Genomic DNA, 23,391 nt, shown 5'->3' on the forward strand with positions numbered 1-23,391 from the left:
AAGTGCCATCACTAGAATCCTTGCAAAATTGTGGATAACACAAACTGGAACTGTAGTCAACAACCCTGCTTTGGCATGGGAATGGACGAAGGGGTCTCATGCATCTTGGAGAGGGTCCAGAGAAGAGCAACAAGAATGATTAAAGGTCTTGAGAACATGACCTATGAAGGAAGGCTGAAATAATTGGGTTTGTTTAGTTTGGCAAAGAGAAGACTGAGAGGGGACATGATAGCAGTTTTCAGGTATCTAAAAGGGTGTCATAAGGAGGAGGAGGGAGAAAACTTGTTCACCTTAGCCTCTAAGGATAGAACAAGAAGCAATGGGCTTAAACTGCATCAAGGGAGGTTTAGGTTGGACATTAGGAAAAAGTTCCTAACTATCAGGGTGGTTAAACACTGGAATAAATTGCCTAGGGAGGTTGTGGAATCTCCATCTCTGGAGATATTTAAGAGTAGGTTAGATAAATGTCTATCAGGGATGGTCTAGACAGTATTTGGTCCTGCCATGAGGGCAGGGGACTGGACTCGATGACCTCTCGAGGTCCCTTCCAGTCCTAGAATCTATGAATCTTTATTTTCTATAGGCCAAACTCAAGTCTTTATTCAAGCAAAATTCACTATGAAGTCAGGAGTCTTGCCTCTGCAAGGACCTCAGGATTTGGCTCTAAGAGTCTATGCACCAAATTCAATCCTGGCACAAATGTGTGCGCCATTGACTTCAGTGGGGCAGGTGCCTATTTACAACATGGCTTAATTCCGGCAATATCCCCACTACTCCTCAATGATACACCAGCAGGTCTCATCTAGTGAGGCCAGGGGATTAGTTCTGGTTACTTTCAGGTATTTTTGTATCTTAAGCTAACAATATAGTACGTGGAATAAAAGGTTGTGAAATCATAACCTGCAAGAGCTAGTCTGAGATTCTAGGGCAAATGTACTAGGGCAAAAGAGGGTGCTTCTCTGTTATGGGTTCCATACAACAGACAACAACAAACATTCCCTCTCCGAGAGTATTTTGCAAACAAAGGGTCCTAAACTGCATTGTACCGGATGCTTCATGTAGGATGCTGAGTGCCCTCATCTCCCATTGAAGTCAACAGGAGTCGAGGGAGCTGATAGAGCAGCTAAATTGGCAATGAATACAGCTCTCCACATTGTTGATGCTGCTAACTTTAACAGCAGCCATGTTTGTCTACTTATCAGGTCAGTGCAGAGATCTCAATTCTTTCTCCCGCTCACGGCAATGTAAAAATAACACAATGCAGTCTTCCGACAAAAATCATTGTGGCAGAAAGAGCACGCTGCAAGTCACAATACAAATAACCGCTCAGGCTGCTGCAATTCTACTAGTCATAAATCAGAGCCAAGAGAAAGCCCTGTCTGACCACTTTGTGCACTGGATGGCCATTCGTTATTAGAGATTGTCGCTCCTTTACATTTTCTGAATCCTCTTGTACACAATCTAAGCTATGACCTAGCGTGGAATGGGGAGTATCCTGGCAGCAGTCGAGGATTGGGGGCTCCCAGCTAGCGAAACAACGATAAGGTATTTCTTATCTGTTCTTGCTCTTTCTCCTGGTCATCATTAATTATCACTGTCCATTCACCTCCTGGTCCACCTTCTCATTGGATGATCAAAGCAGTGCAAACTGCTTTTCAGTACAACATTTGGTCACACTAAGCAGCAGTTTCCTCTTTGAACATGCGAAAAAGAGATTAAGGATTCATTGCTGTATCCATTGAAATCCATTGGAGTGTGGACAGCCAGGCCTCCAGGGAGGAGCTGTGGAATATGGGTCCTGGTGCACTGTGGAGCCAATGTACCAGCAGGTGATTCCAGGTGCAAGACTCCAGGAGGAGGTCAGGAACATGACCTCCCCTGAAGAAGAAAACAAGGCAGTCACCGCAAGTCCATGTTATTCAGCCAGGAGTGAGCTACCCAGGACAGCTGAAGTCTTCTGCAATTGAGGCAGAGTCTGAAGGTTGCTCAGCATTCTCCACTCCCATTGAAATGAATGGGATTTAGCACTTCTCAGGAGGCATCCTGAACCCTGCCAGATCAGGGCTAAAACATCAGGTTGTTTGTGAAACTGTTATCCTTTCTAACTAACAGTCCTGCGAGATACGGAAAGCATTGTTTTGCCATCCATGGCTCTTTAATTCAGAATTCTTTGGTTTGTCTACTTAGCGTGTTATTAATTATTATAATAGCAGCTAGATCAGAGCCCCATTGTGCTACGCTCAGTACGAACAGCTAGCAAGAGACAGTCCCATCCCCAAAATGCTTACCATCTAACTAGGCAGGACAGATAGAGGGGGTTCTATTAGCCTTAATTTTACAGATGGGAAACTGAGGCACGGAACGATTAAGGGACTGGGGATTCTGTGGAAGAGCTGAAAATTGAACCTTGGGCGCCTGAGTCCCAGTCCAGTGCCTCAACCACATGACCACCTTCTTTCCTGTGCATGTTTTGGGGCAAGGATAATGTCATCCACAGGTTTGTATGAATTCAAACAGGAACAAGCGCAGAGAAGGGCTACTATGGTCTCCATTCTCTTAATCCTTTCTTATGGGAGTTGAATAAAGAACTTGGCTTGTTTAGCCCAGGAAAACAAAGGATGAGAAGGGATATGACTGCTCTCCACAAATAGATAGGAGGAAAATCTCAGGGAGGGAAAAGACCTTTATTAAGCTGAAGGACAATGCGGGCACAAAAACAAAAGGGTGTAAACTGGCATGAACAAATTAAGCCTGGACATCAGAAGGTTTCTAACCATCATACAAGTGATGTTCTGGAACAGCCTCCCAATAGAGGAGTAGTGGGGGCAAACAAAATAACAAGTTTTAAGATGGAGCGTGATAAATTTATGAATGGGGTTATCTGAAGGGTTTATCTGCAATAGCAGCAGCTGGACTTGGTGATCCAGAAAGTCCCTTCCAGGCCTACGTTCCCATATATGTTACCAGCTGAAGCACGACGTCAGTGTTAAACAAACAAATAAATAATGATGGCAGTACTGGCTAAAATATCATTCACCAGCTGGTTTGCAATGCACCAAGTAGCACTGGCAGTTCAACCTCAGCAAGCACTGCCTGTGAAACTCTTACAGAGAAACCTGATAACCCCAGAGTCTCTGTCCTCAATTTCACAGAACATTAAATGCAAATGACAGAGTCCTGGTAATTCTGTATTTTTGGGGGGAGGGAAAGAATGTGCACTTCCAGTTATCTTCAAGAAAGTATTAATATTAAATATTGGTATTATGGGAGTACCTACAGACCCCTACAAGTGCTGTCCAAGTAGTAAGACACATCCCTGACCCAAAGACCTTACTGTCTAGATTAAGATAAGATCCAGCAAGAGAGTGTAGCAAACACATGGAAGGAATGGGGAAGGAGGAGGATGGAGGGTTCTGTTAAGCTAAGATTGACAAATACTTTCGTTCGTCCCTGGGCATCTTTCTTACTGGGGACTTCCTGAATTTGTTTATTAAGGAAAGATTTGTCTTCCTGTAGCCTGTGCTTTTCCCTTGTGCTCTTCAAATGTTTTTTCTTAGTTCTTGCAGTTATGTCTGATGTGACTATTCCTTCTCCTCAAGAGTGGCACTCAGATGTACAAGTTGGTAGTGTTGGTTTCCAGTTCCTACAAGAATGTTTCCTGTAAAGCATCTTGGAGTTTATTATTTTCTTTGTTCTTACTGGAATGTTCCATGAACCACGATGGGATCAGTTGGGATTGCATGTCTGGGAACTGTTTGAGGCTTTGTTCCCTGGATCATTCTTCATCACCTTTGATCAGCCTCAATCAGCCTTGTGATCACCCTGAGTGATTAACGAGGGGGTAGGGCTGACCAAGGAGAGAAGGCCTTAGAAGCCAGAGGCTAAGCGACCAAGGGGAGCTAGCGAACAGAGGAGTTTGAGAGGGGGTTTGTGGGCGGGAGTCATAATATAATCGCTATGGTTAGGAAGGGCCGCATCGCCAGTGCCAATGCTGCTCCTGTCTCCTCCACCTGCGCCTGTATCCAGACAGCGAACCTAACCATGGATGCCTCTACACAGATCCAAGTGTGGATTTTCAGGGACTGTGGCCTGCATTTCCCACTCTCAGATAGCCAGGCTGGGCAGACCATCCTGTGTGAAAGGTGCCTGCTCATGGAATCTCTCAGGAAGCAGGTGGGAGAGCTACAGGAGGAGGTGACTTGCCTGAGGAGCATCCGTGCCGATGAGTAATTCCTTGAGAGTATTCATATGGAGACATCCAAGGCTGAGGAAGCTATCCAGCTACAGAGGACTGCTGTCACACCACCGGGGGAGGAGGATATGGCTCTGTCACAGGCAGGACACTGGCTGCCGGTTACTTCTGGCAGCAGGTAGTGCTCCACCCGTACTCCCAATCCACCCACCATGGTGATGGAAAACAGATATGTTGCCCTGGCAATGAGTGATGAGGAATCACCCACAGAGGTGGAGGAGAAGAAGCCATGTATCCCCAAAGCTGGGAGGATCGCAGCCACCACTCCCAGGAGGAAACATAGGGTAGAGATGGTTGGTAACACTCTTCTGAGGAGGAAGGAAGCACCCATCTGTCACACTGACATGGCATCCCAGGAGGTATGCTGCCTGCCAAAGGCCCATATCCGAGATGTTACAGAGGGATTGTCGAGGATCATCCGGAACCTCTGACTACTACCCCATGCTACTCATCCACATGGGCACTAATGATACTCTGAGGTATGACCCTTGGCAGATCAGAAGTGACTACAGGGCTCTGGGAGTAAGGGTGAAGGATTTGGGAGCACAGGTGGTGTTATCTTTGATCCTTCTGGTCCAGGGTAGGAGCCCAGGCAGAGACAGATGCATCCTGGAGATGAATACCTGGCTGTGAAGATGGTGTTGCCAGGAGGGCTTCGGCTTCCTTGACTATGGGATGCTGTTCCAGGAATGACTGCTAAGCAGAGATGGAGTCCACCTATTGAGGAAGGGGAAGAGCATATTTGGATACAGACTGGCTAACCTAGTGAGGAAGTCTTTAAATTAGGTTCAAAGGGGGCAGGTGACCAAAGCACACAGGTAGGTCAAAAACATTGAGACCTGAGAGAAGGGTCAGAATTTGGGGGGAGCCGGGGTTGTTATAGAAGGAATAAAGGAGAGACAAGACAGAACTGGCGGTGGAAATCAAATCAGTATCTTAGATGTCTGTATACTAATTTGAGAAGTATGGGGAATAAGCAGGAAGAACTTGAAATGCTAGTAAATAAACACAACTGTGACATAGTTGGCATCACAGAGACTTGGTGGGATAATACGCATGACTGGAATATTGGTATAGAAGGGTACCACTTGCTCAGGAAGGATAGGCAGGGAAAAAAGGGAGGAGGTGTTGCCTTATATATTAAAAATGTATACATTTGGAATGAGGTTGAGATGGAAATAGGAAACAGACTTGTTGATAGTCTCTGGGTAAGGATAAAAGGGGTAAAAAGCAAGGGTGATGTCATGGTAGGGGTCTACTAAGACCACCTAACCAGGAAGAAGAGGTGGATGAGACTTTTTTTAAACAACTAACAAAATTATCCAAAGCACAGGACTTGGTGGTGCTGGGGGACTTCAACTACTCAGATATCTGTTGGGAAAATAAGACAATAGACACAGATTATCCAACAAGTTCTTGGAATGTATTGGAGACAATTTTTTATTTCAGAAGCTGGAGAAAGCTGTTAGGGGGAGGCAGTTCTAGATTCTAGATTTGATTATGACAAATAGGGAGGAACTGGTAGAGAATTTGAAAATGGAAGGCAGCTTGGGTGAAAGTGATTATGAAATGATAGAGTTCATGATTCTAAGGAATGGTAGGAGGGAGAACAGCAAAATAAAGAAAATGGATTTCAAGAAGACAGACTTTAGCAAACTCAGGGAGCTGGTAGGAAAGATCCCATGGGAAGCAAATCTAAGGGGAAAAACAATAGAAGACAACTGGCAGTTTTTCAAAGAGACATTATTAAGGGCACAAGAGCAAACTATCCCACTGCATAGGAAAGATAGGATGTATGGCGAGAGACTATCCTGGCTTAACCAGGAGAACTTCAAGGATCTAAAAATAAAAAAAGAGTCCCACAAAAAGTGGAAACTAGGTCAAATTATGAAGGGTGAATATAAACAATTAACACAAGTATGTAGGGACAAAATTAGAAAAGCCAAGACACAAAACAAGATCAAACTAGCTAGAGACATAAAGGGTAACAAGAAAACATTCTATGAATACATTACAAGCAAGAGGAAGACCAAGGACATGGTAGGCCTGTTATTCAATGAGGGGGAGAACATAAGAACAGAAAATGTGGAAATTGCAGAGGTGCTTAATGACTTTTCTGTTTCAGTTTTCACCAAGAAGGTTGGTGGTAGTTAGGCATGTAACACGGTGAATGACAGTGAAAATGAGGTAGGATCAGAAGATGCTAAAATAGGGAAAGAACAAGTTAAAAATTACTTAGACAAGTTAGATGTCTTCAAGTCATCAGGGCCTGATGAAATGCATCCTAGAATACTCAAGGAGCTGACTGAGGAGATATCTGAGCCATTAGCGATTCTCTTTGAAAAGTCATGGAAGACGGTAGAGATTCCAGAAGACTGGAAAAGGGCAAATATAGTACCCATCTATAAAAAGGATATCAAGACAACCCAGGGAATTACAGACCAGTGATATTAATTTCTGTACCCGGAAAGATAATGGAGTAAATAATAAAGCAATCCATTTGCAAACATCTAGAAGATAATAAGGTGATAAGTAACCATCAGCATGGATTTGTCAAGAACAAATTGTATCAAAGCAACCTGATAGCTTTCTTTGACAGAATAACAAGCCTTGTGGATGGGGGGCAGTGATAGACATGGTATATCTTAACTTTAGTAAAGCTTTTGATACTGTCTCACATGACCTTCTCATAAACAAACTAGGGAAATGAAACCTAGATGGAGCTACTATAAGGTGGGTGCAAAACTGGTTGGAAAACCATTCCCAGAGAATAGTTATCAGTGGTTCACAGTCATGCTGGAAGGGCATAATGAGTGGGGTCCCGCAGGGATCAGTTCTGGGTCTGGTTCTGTTCAATATCTTCATTAATGATTTAGATAATGGCATAGAGAGTACACTTATAAAATTTGCATATGATACCAAGTTGGGAGGGGTTGCTTTGGAGGGTAGGATTAAAATTAAAAATGATCTGGACAAACTGGAGAAGTGGTCTGAAGTAAATAGGATGAAATTCAATAAGGACAAACACAAAGTACTCCATTTAGGAAGGAACAATTAGTTGCACACATACAAAATGGGAAATGACTGCCTAGGAAGGAGTACTGTGGAAAGAGGTCTGGGGTCATAATGGATCATAAGCTAAATATGAGTCAACAGTGTAACACTGTTGCAAAAAAAGCGAACATCCTCCTGGGATGTATTAGCAGGAGAATTGTAAGCAAGACACGAGAAGTAATTCTTTTGCTCTACTCTGCACTGATAAGGCCTCAACTAGAGTATTGTGTCCAGTTCTGGGTGCCACGTTTCAGGAAAGATGTGGACAAACTGGAGAAAGTCCAAAGAAAAGCAACAAAAATGATTAACGGTCTAGAAAACATGACCTATGAGGGACGATTGAAAAAATTGGGTTTATTTAGTCTGGAAAAGAGAAGACTGAGAGGGGACAAGGTAACTGTTTTCAAGTACATAAAAGGTTGTTACAAGGAAGAGGGAGAAAAATTGTTCTTCTTAACCTCTGAGGAGAGTACAAGAAACAATGGGCTTAAATTGCAGCAAGGGAAGTTTAGGTTGGACATTAGGAAAAAACTTCCTAACTAGCTGTCAGGGTGATTAAGCACTGAAATAAATTGCCTAGGGAGGTTGTGGAATCTCCATCATTGGAGATTTTTAAGAGCAAGTTAGACAAACTCCTGTCAGGGATGAGCTAGATAATACTTAGTCCTGCCATGAGTGCAAGGGACTAGACTAGATGATCTCTTAAGGTCCCTTCCAGTCCTATGATTCTATGATTCTATGATCCCTCCTGGAATAGAACAGAGCTTAATGTCCCGGCAGGTCTTTAAATCCCCTCTGGACTTGGGAGACTTAAAGAGACCACGCCACCAATGCTTTGAGGGCTTTCAACTCCTATGCTGCTGGAGGTGCTGTCCTAGTGTAAAATGACCGACTGACTACAGTCAAAGCTACAGGGTCTGCATCAGAATCAAACATGCTTGGGCATAAACAATACGCAGGTGATACGGAGTGAAGGCTAGTTTACAATACCAGTTCTTTAAGGAAACTTATTCAGCTCCTCCGTTCCTAGCAAGGGCATGGCCTTGGCTCCCTCAGGGGCAAGACTGAAGGCGGAGAAAGTGGAGGGCAGGGCTGGGAGCAGACTACAGCTGCACAAACTGCAATTTATTGGTTGCAGGGGGTCCCATGCTAAATGTCTGCTGATAACTAGCCATCGAGTTCTCTGTATTTGGCACTGATGCGGCCACTGCTGGAATAGTTTGTCCAGTTCTGGTGTCTACAATTTGTGAATGATGTTGATAAATTGGAGAGATTCAGGGAAGAGCCACAAGAATGGTTAAAGGATTATAAAACATGCCTTATAGTGAAAGACACAAGGAGTTAAATCTGTTTAGCTTAACAAAGAGAAGCTAAGGGGTGACTTGATTACAGTCTATAAGTATCTACATCAAGAACAAATATTTTATAATGGGCTCTTCAGTCTAGCAGAGGAAGGTCTAGCACATTTCACTAACTGGAAGTTGAAGCTTGACAAATTCAAACTGGAAATAGGCATATATTTTTAACAGTGAGGGTAATTATCCATTGGGGTACAATACAGCTACATTCTCATCATGTACCCTGTAATTACCGTTCAGGGGAAATCAAAGCTGCAATGAGCAAACTAAATCTATTGGATCCTGGTTACTATAGACCTAAAAAGGACAAGGAAATGCTATAAATACACCAGGTACGACAGTTGAACGTCAAGGGCCTATCAGCCAAAAAGCACTCTGTTCCCACAAACACTGACTCCCGACACAACGTCAATGTCACCTACCTTCAGGAAACCTGGGCTATTTCTTTTCATGTTGGGCTTCCTCAAGGTCTTCTCAAGCTGAACATTGTGGACTTAGAGGCCATTGACTGTCTCAAGACTATTCATCTGTTTTCTAAATCTAGCTTTGCTGGTCTTGCCCACAAGCAATCACTATCTTTCTAACAGGAGAGGGGTCACTTCCTGTGGACTTCCTAACTGGTACGATTCAAGGTGTTGCAGTGCCCTCTGTGGTTCCAGACTGTGGAATTTTCTTGTGCTATTGCCAGCTTTTTTGCAAGCCAGCAGATTTTTCAGTCCTGGTGGGTGAAGCTTCTCCTTTTAGTGGTTTTCCTCATGCCTGCGTATCTGTTTTTAATAAGAAAAAGTTAGGAAATTCCAGACAAAAAACTACAAGAAAAGAATCTTACAGATGAGAGTTTGGCACAAAAAGTCAGAAAAATTCTTTTTATTTTTGCTAGTATGTAATTATTATGTATAGAATGGCAGTTCTCAGAGGGCCTAATTAGTTGTGCTAGGCACTGTACAAACAGAGTTAGACACAGTCCCTGGCCCAAATCACTGGCAACCTCAAAAAGACAGACAACATAGAAAGTGTGGTAGGAAATGGAGAAAATCAAACAGATACAGTTGTATAGATGTATATACACTTGCATTCTTTCATATTACATAAACAAGTAAAGAAGTATCAACTTCTCCCAGCTGTCCCTCAGCTAAGCCTTCCTACACTGGCAGCATTTTCTCCTAGTTGTTGCTGCAGAAATAGGTCTGAAATGCGGAGCAGCCTTGCACATCAATTCGGGGAGGGCATTCTAAGAACAATGTGCAATGCAGAAGAAAACAAGAAGAGGCGTGCAAAGCAAACAGCCAGAGAGTTGAGGCTGGGAACACCCGCGGAACAAAGATTGTATTATGGATATGTGCCCTCTGTCACATAGCCATAATACAATCTTTAACTATGGTTAAGTAAGCTCACATGATGGTCCCAGTCCTGTAAACGTATATGCATGTGCTTCAGTTTACGCAAATGAGTCAGTCCATTGACTTCAATGAGCCTGCTCATGTGCTTAAAGTTAAGCATGAGCAACTGGGTTTGCAGGACTGGCAGGCCTAAATTGGCTTCATTAATTGCCTTAGCCCCTCAGCTGTATGTAAGGAAGGTTGCTGCCTGGGATTATCTTCCCTACTCTGCTGTACCCATATATGCCTAAACCACCTACCCCCCACACACGTCAGCTTTATTGGGCTAGTGTCACAGGCCATTATTTAAAGGTGTTTATTTTTAAAGCATACCATTAATCTGCTACAAATTTCTTCTATTAAATATTTCTTTTCATTGGCTTTGTGATGTGTGATTTGTGCCCATCTCATTGCAATGACAGACGACACATGATTTGCATGTTTTAGCAAAGGGTGCACTCTTGGCAAGAACAGTGAATAATGAACCGATTTGGCCAAATTAATCTCGGATGCAATACTATTAAAGTCACGAGGGATAGAATTCGGCCTCCTCTGAGGATCTGGCTAAAAGATGTATTATTGGCATTGATTTCCATTGTGGCCATCTTTTATCGGCAAATAAAACTAGCCACGGTGCCTACTGAGCTCCACTAAAAAGTGAAGTGTAGTATTGTATGATGTATCCCTTTTCCTACCCGGCCTCTGCTGTTACACGGTGTTTCAGTTTCACAGTACACTGATGCACCGAGCGCTACTCAGGAATAGAAAGTACACTGATGTGGAACCTCCAGCTTTTTCCTGCTCCAGGCTATGAGATTTGGAGCTGAGCCACATAATTTATTTCATGTCTTCACCAAACCTGATGCTGCAACTCATAGAAACAGAAGATGAGAGAGACTGAGACCCACCATCCCAGCCCATCTGTAATAACAGCAAAGCAATCGTCTGGATACACCCATCTTATAACAGATGAGCCCTGCTCTGTGTCCTGAATATGTAATTCCTTCCACCAACACCAAACACCAGTCACAGTGTTGAAAGGAAAATCCACCGCCCATGCTCAAACTTTTGCTTCAACGGGATCAACATCAGGTCTCTGATCCCTGAGCATCGGAACAGGTCTCACAATGAGGGAACTCCAGTTGCTAGGAAAAGGCAGGTGTTAGTAATGGGAGATTCGATCATTAGAAACGTAGATAGCTGATTTTGTGATGACCAGGAGAATTGCATGGTGACTTGCCTGCCTGGTGCAAAGGTTGCAGATCTCTCGAGGCATCTAGACAGACTTATGTGTAGTGCTGGGGAGGAGCCGGTGGTCGTGGTACATGTAGGTATCAATGACATAGGGAAGGGTAGGAGAGATGTCCTGGAGGCCAAATTAGGCTGCTAGGGAAGAGACTGAAATCCAGGACCTCTATGGTGGCAGTCTCAGAAATGCCCCCAGGGCCAGGTAGGCAGGCAGAGCTACAGAGTCTTAATGCATGGATGAGACGATGGTATAGAGGGGAGGGGTTTACATTCATTAGGAACTGGGGAAACTTTTGGGAGGGGGGAGCCTATACAGGAGAGATGGGCTCCACCTAAACCAAAGTGGAACCAGACTGCTGGCACTAAACATTAAAAAGGTTGTAGAGCAGTTTTTAAACTAGGAGATGGGGGAAAGCCGACTGCTGCAGAGGAGCATGTGGCTCGGACAGAGACTTCTCTTAGGGGAGAGTCTAATGATAGAGAATCTCCAGGTTATAGTCAGGAGCAGAGGATGGAGGAGGATAATGTAAGGGCCAGATCAGATGATAAACATTCACATAAAAAAGAATCTAACACATCAGAAAAGGGCAGGCAAATAAACAGTGATAAGTTTTGAAAGTGCTTGTACACAAATGCTAGAAGTCTAAATAATAAGATGGGTGAACTAGAGTGCCTCGTGATAAAGGAGGATATTGATATAATAGGCATCACAGAAACCTGGTGGACTGAGAGCAATCAATGGGACACAATCATTCCGGGGTACAAAATATATCGGAAGGACAGAACAGCTTGGGGGGGGGGAGGGAGTGGCACTATATGTGAAAGAAAATGTAGAATCAAATGAAGTAAAAATCTTAAGTGAATCCACATGTTCCATAGAATCTCTATGGATAGAAATTTCATGCTCTAATAAGAATATAACATTAGGGATCTATTATAGACCACCTGACCAGGACAGTGATAGTGATGATGAAATGGTAAGGGAAATTAGAGAGGCTATCAAAATTAAGAACCCAATAATAGTGGGGGATTTCAATTATCCCCATACTGACTGGGAACATTTCACTTCAGGACGAAATGCAGAGATAAAATTTCTCAATACTTTAAATGACTGTTTCGTGGAGCAGCTGGTATGGGAACCCACAAGGGGAGAGGCAACTCTAGAGTTAGTCCTGAGTGGAGCGCAGGAGCTAGTCCAAGAGGTAACTATAACAGGACCACTTGGAAATAGTGACCATAATACAATAGCATTCAATATCCCTGTGGTAGGAAGAACATCTCAACAGCCCAACACTGTGGCATTTCATTTTAAAAGGGGGAACTATGCAGAAATGAGGGGGTTAGTTAAACAGAAGTTAAAAAGTAAAGTGAAATCCCTGCAAGCTGCATGGGCACTTTTTAAAGACACCATAATAGAGGCCCAACTTCAATGTATACCCCAAATTAAGAAACACAGTAAAAGAACTAAAACAGAGCCACCGTGGCTTAACAACCATGTAAAAGTAGCAGTGAGAGATAAAAAGACTTCCTTTAAAAAGTGGAAGTCAATTCCTATTGAGGCAAATAGAAAGGAGCATAAACACTGCCAAATTAAGTGCAAGAATGTAATAAGAAAAGCCAAAGAGGAATTTGAAGAACGGCTAGCCAAAAACTCTAAAGGTAATAACAAAATGTTCTTTAAGTATATCAGAAGCAGGAAGCCTGCTAAACAACCAGTGGGGCCCCCTGATGATCGAGATACAAAAGGAGCACTTAAAGACGATAAAGTCATTGCGGAGAAACTAAATGGATTCTTTGCTTCAGTCTTCACAGCTGAGGATGTTAGGGAGATTCCCAAACCTGAGCCGGCTTTTGTAGGTGACAAATCTGAGGAACTGTCACAGATTGAAGTGTCACTAGAGGAGGTTTTGGAATTAATTGATAAACTTAACGGTAACAAGTCACCGGGACCAGATGGCATTCACCCAAGAGTTCTGAAAGAACTCAAATGTGAAGTTGCGGAACCATTAACTAAGGTTTGTAACCTGTCCTTTAAATCGGTTTCTGTACCCAATGGCTGGAAGTTAGCTAATGTAAAGCCAATATTTAAAAAGGGCTCTAGAGGTGATCCTGGCAATTACAGACCGGTAAGTCTAACGTCAGTACCGGGCAAAGTAGTCGAAACAATAGTTAAGAATAAAATTGTCAGACCCATAGAAAAACATAAACTGTTGAGCAATAGTCAACATGGTTTCTGTAAAGGGAAATCGTGTCTTACTAATCTATTAGAGTTCTTTGAAGGGGTCAACAAACATGTGGACAAGGGGGATCCAGTGGACATAGTGTACTTAGATTTCCAGAAAGCCTTTGACAAGGTCCCTCACCAAAGGCTCTTAAGTAAAGTAAGGTGTCATGGGATAAAAGGGAAGGTCCTTTCATGGATTGAGAACTGGTTAAAAGACCGGGAACAAAGGGTAGGAATTAATGGTAAATTCTCAGAATGGAGAGGGGTAACTAGGGGTGTTCCCTAAGAATCAGTCCTCGGACCAATCCTATTCAACTTATTTATAAATGATCTGGAGAAAGGGGTAAACAGTGAGGTGGCAAAGTTTGCAGATGATACTAAACTGCTCAAGATAGTTAAGACCAAAGCAGACTGTGATGAACTTCAAAAAGATCTCACAAAACTAAGTGATTGGGCAACAAAATGGCAAATGAAATTTAATGTGGATAAATGTAAAGTAATGCACATTGGAAAAAATAACCCCAACTATACATACAATATGATGGGGGCTAATTTAGCTATAACAAGTCAGGAAAAAGATCTTGGAGTCATCGTGGATAGTTCTCTGAAGATGTCTGCGCAGTGTGCAGAGGTGGTCAAAAAAGCAAACAGGATGTTAGGGATCATTAAAAAGGGGATAGAGAATAAGACTAAGAATATATTATTGCCCTTATATAAATCGATGGTATGCCCACATCTCGAATACTGCGTACAGATGTGGTCTCCTCATCTAAAAAAAGATATGCTGGCACTAGAAAAGGTTCAGAAAAGGGCAACTAAAATGATTAAGGGTTTGGAACGGGTCCCATATGAAGAGAGACTAAAAAGACTGGAACTTTTCAGCTTGGAAAAGAGATGACTAAGAGGCAATATGATAGAGGTCTATAAAACCTTGGACTGATGTGAAGAAAATTAATAAGGAAATGTTATTTACTTCTTCACATAACACAAGAACTAGGGGTTACCAAATGAAATTAATAGGCAGCAGGTTTAGAACAAATAAAAGAAAGTATTTCGTCACACAATGCACAGATAACCTATGGAACTCATTGCCATGGGATGTTGTGAAGGCCAAATCCTAAAAAAAGAACTAGATAAGTTCATGGAGGATAGGTCCATCAATGGCTATTAGCCAGGATGGTCAGAGATGCAATCCCATATTCTGTGTGTCCCTAGTGACTGTTAGCCAGAAACTGGTAGTGGATGACAGGGGATGGATCACTCAGTGATTGCCTGTTCTGTTCATTCCCTCTGAAGTACCTGGCATTATCCACTTGGATACTAGGCTAGATGGACCATTACTCTGACCCATTATGGCTGTTCTTATGTTCTCTTTGTCTGACATTATAACTTTCTTAGGGCAGGAGATAAACTAAAGGACATACTTTAATTTTTGCAAGACTGGGAGCTCTGATTGTATCTTGTATAGTGCTGAGTAAATAGTCAGTGCTTATTTTAAAAAGAAACTGACTATAAGTCTATCAAGATACTATGACATTGACGCTGACTTTATTTTCTACTTTCAGTAGTGGTGTAAAGTTACCTTTCTGAAAGAACCGTATGTCTTTTAGAGAGTCATATACGCTAAAGCCAGAGAAGGCCATTATGATCATCTAGTCTGACTTCCTGTATAATGCAGGCTGTAGAATTTCCCCCAGAAGATAGCTAATCTCCACTGAATCAATGGACAGACACAAGGGTAAGAGTGAAGTGAATTGGGATCTGGGTTAAGCTGCACTATGGCGTGGACATGAGCATTAGCTGTCCTATGGCCCTTTTTTTGTACTTCCCAACCAAACAGACCAGACAAACACCACCTCTGAAAACAATTCTTCTCAGTAATACTTCCCTGTTGTTATAAATAACGTAAATGGGAGCACTATTCTCTCAGCTCTGTGTACTTACCGCCAGGAGCACAACCACCTATTTATCTTCCCAGGAGACCATTTACTTTCTTAGTGACTGCCATTCTATTTATATAAAATCTCTGCTTGGTAAATGAATGTTTTGTTCATTTCCCAGGAATGGGTCAGCACTTTTTCTTGGCACAGATTCCATCTGCTGCTGGATTCATTGTATCAGCTAATCGTTGAAGTCAGACAGGGAAGATTTTCTTCAAGATCCCATGACACACTCATTGTAAAGCAGAGAGAGAAGTTACTAGTGTCTAGGATAGTCAGTAGCTCATTCCATAAGATTCTTGGGGTAGCCCTGGGAGACGTTTCTGTAAATATTTTGTGCTTTAAAGTTTGCTTCTGTTAGAGAGAGGAAAAAGGAAAGACAGCTTGAATTGTTTATTAAATGAAGAGTTTTGTCTAACACAGTGGATTTATGGTAGTCATTCTTTACATTGCTTTATTATGTTTGTAAAAGTAGCTAGTTAGCCTGACTCTGATCTCAGAGAATTTACACTGGTGCTAAATAAGAATCAGGCCCAATCAACCTCTTGTCCCTATTTCAGCTTTTTCTAGGTGGAAACTTTTCTATAAATAACATAAGTGGACATCAGCACTGCCATCTTAGTGAATCATCAGTCAGCCATTCTATTGGCCCAGTGGCTAATCCCCCACTGGGCTAATGGGGCCCATGCCCAGGGGCCCCAGCCAATTGGGGGGTCCCATAAAAATGGGTGCCCCCGTGCCCTGACCCGCTCCGCCCACCCAGCACCCACCCACCCTACTCCAACCTACTTCCATACCCCAACCCCGTTCCCCGGCAGGGGTGGGGAGGGGCTTCCACTTGCTCTGGCCCAGGGCCCCACAAAATGGTAATCCGCCTCTGTGTTAGCCAGAGACCCTATGGGGAGTTCAGATTTTCACATTCACTAACTAATACTTGCACAAAATGCTGTGCAAGTTGGTTTGTATGTTTTTAGCCAGGGTGAGAGGCAAGACAAAAGACTACACAGTCTGTTTCTCAGATACTCATAAGCCATTTTTTGTCTCAAGTACTCAAAAATCAATGTGAGTTAGCCAGCTAGACTGCTTAAGAGCTTTTGTAAACCCTGCCAGGCACCTGTCCCTAAAGTTAGAGTCACATCTGTCAGAACAGTATTGCCCTTTAACTGGAATAACAAATGGCTATTTACCCTCTCAGGCCTCATTGGCCTCCCAGCAGTTACACTGGGTCTATTCCTGTGATTGCTGTCTGAGCACTTTCACTGAGACTTCAGCGGGAGCTGAGGGGACTCAGCACTCTGCAAGATGGAGCCTTTAATTGCACATATAAGTATAGCCCTCACTTTCTCACACTGTTCCTATTAAAACTCTCCATTAATTAATTCCAACCAAACTTTTAGTGCCGTGTTTCTCCCCCGGGTGCTTTTAGATCCTTCTCATGTCGTCTCTGATGTCATATTCTCTTCTTTCTCATTCTGTTCTCCAAATGTTTCCTCTGCTGCTTCAGTCAGCTCTGGCCCCATTAATTGAATGCAGTCATCACCAACTCCATTTGGATTTCCATGATAGCCTCTTACAAGCTGAAATAACCTTTCTAAAATATGAGCAATTATGGCATCTTCTCATTGTTTCATATCAAATTCCATCTAACATGGACCAAAATATTAATGCTGAATACATGGTGCCAGTCTTCCAATGTCATATGTCTTATAAATGTCCTTCCACACTTCATCCAGTTTAGTTTGTTTGGCACTAATTATCCTCACATCAGGGGACTTTAGTTCTTTTTGCATTTTATTCTTCTTACCAGTGAAAGAGAAATGCATTTTTTCCTGTTCTTTTGATACAGTACTTATGAAATCAAAGCAAACGCCGTGTCATTTATTGATGGCTATACATAACCCCACAGGAAAGAACAGACAACATAAAGGGCATGATTTAATAATAATAATAATATATGGAGATATACCTATCTCATAGAACTGGAAGGGACCCTGAAAGGTCATTGAGTCCAGCCTGCTGCCTTCACTAGCAGGACCAAGTACTGATTTTGCTCCAGATCCCTAAGTGGCCCCCTCAAGGACTGAGCTCATAACCCTGGGTTTAGCAGGCCAATGCTCAAACCACTGAGCTATTCCTCCCCCCTCAAATTTGTAGTGACAGGCTGTTGGGGTTGCATTTTTGTGCCTAGGTGGGATTTTCTGGAAGTGACCTAGCGGCACTGACTCACAATGGGATTTGTGCTCCTAAATCATGTAGGTATTTTTGGCCCAATGGTTTGGTGGGGTTGAACCATCATTTCCAAGCATGCTGGCCCAGGTTCTCATAGGTATTTAGGAACCTAACTCCTATTGATTTATACCTGTATAAATACATTTGAGGCTCTGGGCTGCCGTATCTGCAGAGACCATTATTTCAGGGAATAATAGTGCAGCAGAGCTGGCAACACAACATTTCACTGGTGGGATGGGCATCTTTCAATAGGTATATTCGTTTCCTGGTAGGTGAGTCCAGGAGTGTAAGCAGAGCGTGTTTGTCCCCCTCTAGTGGTGGCTGAGTCACAGATAGAGGTAGATGTGCACACACAAAATGATGAAAATATATTTTAATTGATAATAGAAATGTACTGGTTGGCAAAGTAAGAAAAATGTTGCTTGAGAACTTAGAGTTTGATATAAGGATATTTACTTAGTATATTTTGACAAGTGATATTGACAAGTTGAGTTGTAATGGTTATAAAGCCTTAACTCTTTGAATCTCAACATTTGCACTCGTTAAATAATTGCCTGACCCCACATCTTTTCCAATAATTATGAAAATTTAAATCAATACAAATAAAAATGCTTGAAAATACACATCAATATTATTCATTTAAATTATGAATTGAAATTCTGTCAAGCCTGCCAATAGATCAATGTCATAAGAACATAAGAACGGCTGTACCGGGTCAGACCAAAGGTCCATCTAGCCCAGTATCCTGTCTACCAACAGTGGCCAATGCCAGGTGCCCCAGAGGGAGTGGACCAACAGGCAATGATCAAGTGATCTCTCTCCTGCCATCCATCTCCATCCTCTGACAGACAGAGGCTAGGGACACCATTCCTTACCCATCCTGGCTAATAGCCATTAATGGACTTAACCACCATGAATTTATCCAGTTCTCTTTTAAAGGCTGTTATAGTCCTAGCCTTCACAACCTCCTCAGGTAAGGAGTTCCACAAGTTGACTGTGCGCTGCGTGAAGAAGAACTTCCTTTTATTTGTTTTAAACCTGCTGCCTATTAATTTCATTTGGTGACCCCTAGTTCTTGTGTTATGTGAAGAAGTAAATAACACTTCCTTATTAATTTTCTTCACATCAGTCCAAGGTTTTATAGACCTCTATCATATTGCCTCGTAGTCGTCTCTTTTCCAAGCTGAAAAGTTTCAGTCTTTTTAGTCTCTCTTCATACGGAAGCTGTTTCATACACCTAATAATTTTTGTTGCCCTTCTCTGTACCTTTTCCAATTCTAATATATCTTTTCTGAGATGGTGTGACCAGATCTGCACAGTATTCAAGATGTGGGTGTACCATGGATTTATATATAGGCATTATGATATTTTCAGTCTAATTATCTATTCCTTCCCTAATGCTTCCTGCACATTGAGCGGATGTTTTCAGAGAACTATCCACAATGACTCCAAGATCTCTTTCTTGAGTAGTAACAGCTAGTTTAGACCCCATCATTTTATATGTATAGTTGGGATTATGTTTTGCAGTTTGCATTACTTTGCACTCTGAAAATTTAATTTCATCTGCCATTTTGTTGCCCAGTCACCCAGTTTTCTGAGATCCCTTTGTAATTCTTTGCAGTCAGCATTGTACTTGACTAGCTTGAATAATTTTACAACCTCATTGTTTACCCCTTTTTCCAGATCATTTAGGAATATGTTGAATAGCTCTGGTTTTATTTCAGAGTAGCAGCCGTGTTAGTCTGTATCCGCAAAAAGAACAGGAGTACTTGTGGTACCTTAGAGACTAACAAATTTATTAGAGCATAAGCTTTCGTGGACTACAGCCCACTTCGTCAGATGTATTCTTCTGTTTTTATTACAGATCCCTGGGGGACAGTACTATTTAACTTTCTCCATTCTGAAAACTGACCATTTATTCCTGATCCAAGAGAGGACCCTCCCTCTTATCCCATGACTGCTTACTTTGGTTAAGAGCCTTTGTTGAGGGACATTATCAAAGACTTTCTAAAATCCCAAGTACACTTTATCCACTGGATCACACTTGTCCACATGTTTGTTGACCCCCTCAGAGAATTCTAATAGATTGGTGAGGCATGATTTCCCTTTACAAAAGCCATGTTGATTCTTCCCAAAGAAATTGTGTTAATCTATGTCTGATCATTCTCTTCTTTACTATAGTTTCAACCAATTTGCCTGTACTGAAGTCAGGCTTACCGGCTTGTACTTGCTGGGATTGCCTCTGGGGCTTTTTTTAAAAATTGGTGTCACATTAGTTATCATCCAGTCATTTGGTACAGAAGCTGATTCACATTCATCACAGTAAAGACCGATGCAAAAATTCATTTAGTTTCTCTTCAGTGGCATTAGCTTCCTGGAGTGCTCCTTTAGCACCTCCATCATCCAGTGGCCCCACTGGTTCATGTACATAAAAAAAAGTTTTGCTGTTAGTTTTTGAATCTTTTGCTAGTTGGTCTTCGAATTCTTTTTTGGCCTGCCTAATTACATTTTTGCACTTCAATTGCCACAGTTTATTCTCCTTTCTCAGTAGGATTTGACTTCCGATTATTAAAGGATGCCTTTTTGCCTCTAACAACTTCTTTTATTTTGTTGTTTAGCCACGGTGGCACTTTTTTGGTCTTCTTACTATGTTTTTTTAAGAGACTACACAAGCCATTGGGAAATCTAAAAAGAAGCAGTTACCTTGGAATTTATTCTTATTTTAATCTCTGTCTCTTCCGTTACCTAATGTTGAAGTGGAGAAGACAGCTGATTTTGGCTGAAGTTTGTGAGCCTCATGGAAGAAATAATGATGATGATGATGACCTATTGTTTTATACTTTGCACTTTTATAGTAACTTTTAGCTGAGGTTCCCAAAGTGCTTTGCAACACTGCACAAAGATGAGCAATTGGCCTTCCCAGAGAGGCATGCACGGAGCCTTCAGATAATAACAGTACCTCGATCTTTTCATCCATGCAACTCAAAGCATTTTACAATGGAGGTATCATTATCCCCATTTTACAGATGGGGAAACTCTGGCAAAGAGAGGGGATGCAACTTGTCCAAAGTCACCCAGCAAGCCAGTGGCAGAACCAGGAATAGAATCCAGATCTTCTAAGTCTAGTGCTCTAGCCAGTAGTCCACACTGACTCTATGCAGACTGGTGAATGACAGCAGATGTGTGAACAAAATCTTGTGATCAACTGTATCAAAGGTACCTAAGATACCCAATAAAATCAGCACAGGTGCCTTACCTGTACCCATAACTAAGAGAAGATCAACTAATTGCAATCCATGCATTTTCTGTTTGATAGCCAGGCCTAAAGCTCCACTGACTGTCCTCAGAATAATCTAATGATGCTAGAAACCCCAAGAGTTGCCTTGATCCAATCTTTTCAATGACCTTTCTCTCTTCCCTTCTCCTCCTCCACCCCCCAAAAGAAAAGAAATTAGATAATGGTCTACACTTAGGAAGACTGGCACCATCAAGAGATGGCCTCTTGAGCAGAAGCCTCACCATAGCTTTCTTGAAGAGTGGTGGGTTCTTAGGTTATAATGTTAAATGATCCTTTTCAAGAAAAGAAAAATGCTGAGGTTGATGGAAAGATAGATGGAAAGATGTGCCACAGAGTCAACACGTTGACACTAAATTTTCCATGTTATTATTTTGCCATGTTATTAATAAGTGACCTAATTAATAAGATTAAAATCACTGGAGTCATCCTAATGGTAAACATGGCCCAATCCAGTGAAAGAGATATGTTAAAAGACTTTATATGAGATTTCTCCCCATTCCATACTCACTCAAAACTGGTCCAAGTTTGATCAGAAGATACGGAACTTTAGCCAATCTTCTGATGAACTTGTTCTGATCTTTGAGTTGGAACAAAACCAAATGAGTTTAGCATATTTTGAGGTTTGGTCAGGAATATTTTGTACAGTTCTTGCACTGATTCTCATTAGTTATACCAACTACAATTCAGTATTTGTAAACTAGCCCACTTTTTAGTTGTTTCACCCTTTTCTCCCAACATAGCTTTGGGGTACATTAACACCCAGTGTAACTGTATTAAAATCTGTGGAGTTACAGATGCAATTTATTTGGTCCTTTGTGTGTCTTCTTCCTTGACGATGTAACGTTATACTCTGCCAAAACATGATATACTGACCCAAATTCAGACCTGGTGTTAGCAAACGCATTTCCATTCAGCTCAGTGGAGTTTCAGTCACTTACAGCAAATGTGAATCTGGTGCAATGAATTGCAGTATGTTTAACTTTCTTTACAAGTAGAGTTGAAATTAGAAAGCTCATTGATGGAGGCAAAATTAAGAGGTTAATTTTTATGACCTTAGTTGCACACTCAGCTGAAAAACTTCCATTAAAAGTAGTGATCTTTGCTTGACTAGTATTAATTAACCTAAATTAAGTTGTTTTACATGCAGTAGACTTGGAAATAATACACCTGAGAATTACAAATGGGTTCTTATTACTGGTAGATAAACTTAAGGGCTCAGTTGGGATAAGCTCTGGAAAGTTTGGGTGTCTATCAGCACTTTTTTCCCTTCTACCATACTTCTCATACTCTATCCTCTTCTTCCCCCAAATTGTCACAGCTGGGTCATGGGCAACCAAACCTAGTAGTTGAAACCAGAGTCCACCATCAACTGTGTCAGGGTACCAGGAGATAAGCAGCAGAAGACAAACTGGAGATCAGAGCTGTGAGTTAGTAATCAGAGTCAGACAGGGTCAGGAGACCAGGGGTTCAGAGGCAGGAGGCAAACTGGAAGTTGGGATCAATAAGTCAGAAGCCAGGAGTCAAGCTGGATCAGGATGACAGGAAATCAAGCCAGGGAAGCAGGAATGAGTAGCAGGTAGTATGAACTGAGAGCAGAAGCAGGAAGCATAATGTACACAGTCCATAGCAGGGTGGAACCCAGTTGCTTAGACAGCTTCCTGGTCCTGTTGCTAGCTTAAGTAGGGCTAGCAGGCCAATCAGACACTCTGGAACTCCGCCAATGGACCTCAGGGGCGGAGCCACACAATGGGGCTGGGCTTTGTGGTCCTAGGTCATCTATTGTCAGCAGGCTACCAGATGGAGGGATGGAGCGTGGCTTTTTCCCATGAACCTTGCAGGCCTGGGTCCAAGACCTGTGGGTCATGACACAAATCTGTTCCTCCATTTTCTTAACCCCCAATAGGTCTCTTTGGGGGACTTTAATGAGGGCAGAGGGGTCAGTGATAATTTTAGAAGTTAGTATACTACTCATCAGTTACAATGCTTTATGGCACCGTAACCCATTAATCAGTTGCAACTCATTTGACCTAATGACTGAGCAACTGCAATCTGCATAATCTCTGCCATTTTCTTAAGCAATCTCAGTTTCCAATAAATGGGCACACCTTTTCTCCTACACCTCAAAAGAGTGGATGTATTCCATATACCTATTAATACCTTCCACTCATTCTGACTTTTACTCTTCTTGGTTCTGGACAGTTGTTGTCTTAAAATCTTGCTTGTTCTGGACCTTCTTCAAGTCAGAGAAAACAGAGAAAGCAAGGCCCTGAAATTCACCAGAGCTAAAGACAGTTGCCAGCTCAGCAGATTGCCATAATTCTGGGATCCAGAGACAGTTTGGTCCTTTGGCAACCCTGTCCCTTCTCCTTGACCTACAACAGCCTACTTATCATTGATAAAAACTAAGGA

This window comes from Chrysemys picta, chromosome 2 (genome assembly GCF_011386835.1).
Source record: "Chrysemys picta bellii isolate R12L10 chromosome 2, ASM1138683v2, whole genome shotgun sequence".
Lineage (NCBI taxonomy): Eukaryota > Metazoa > Chordata > Testudines > Emydidae > Chrysemys > Chrysemys picta.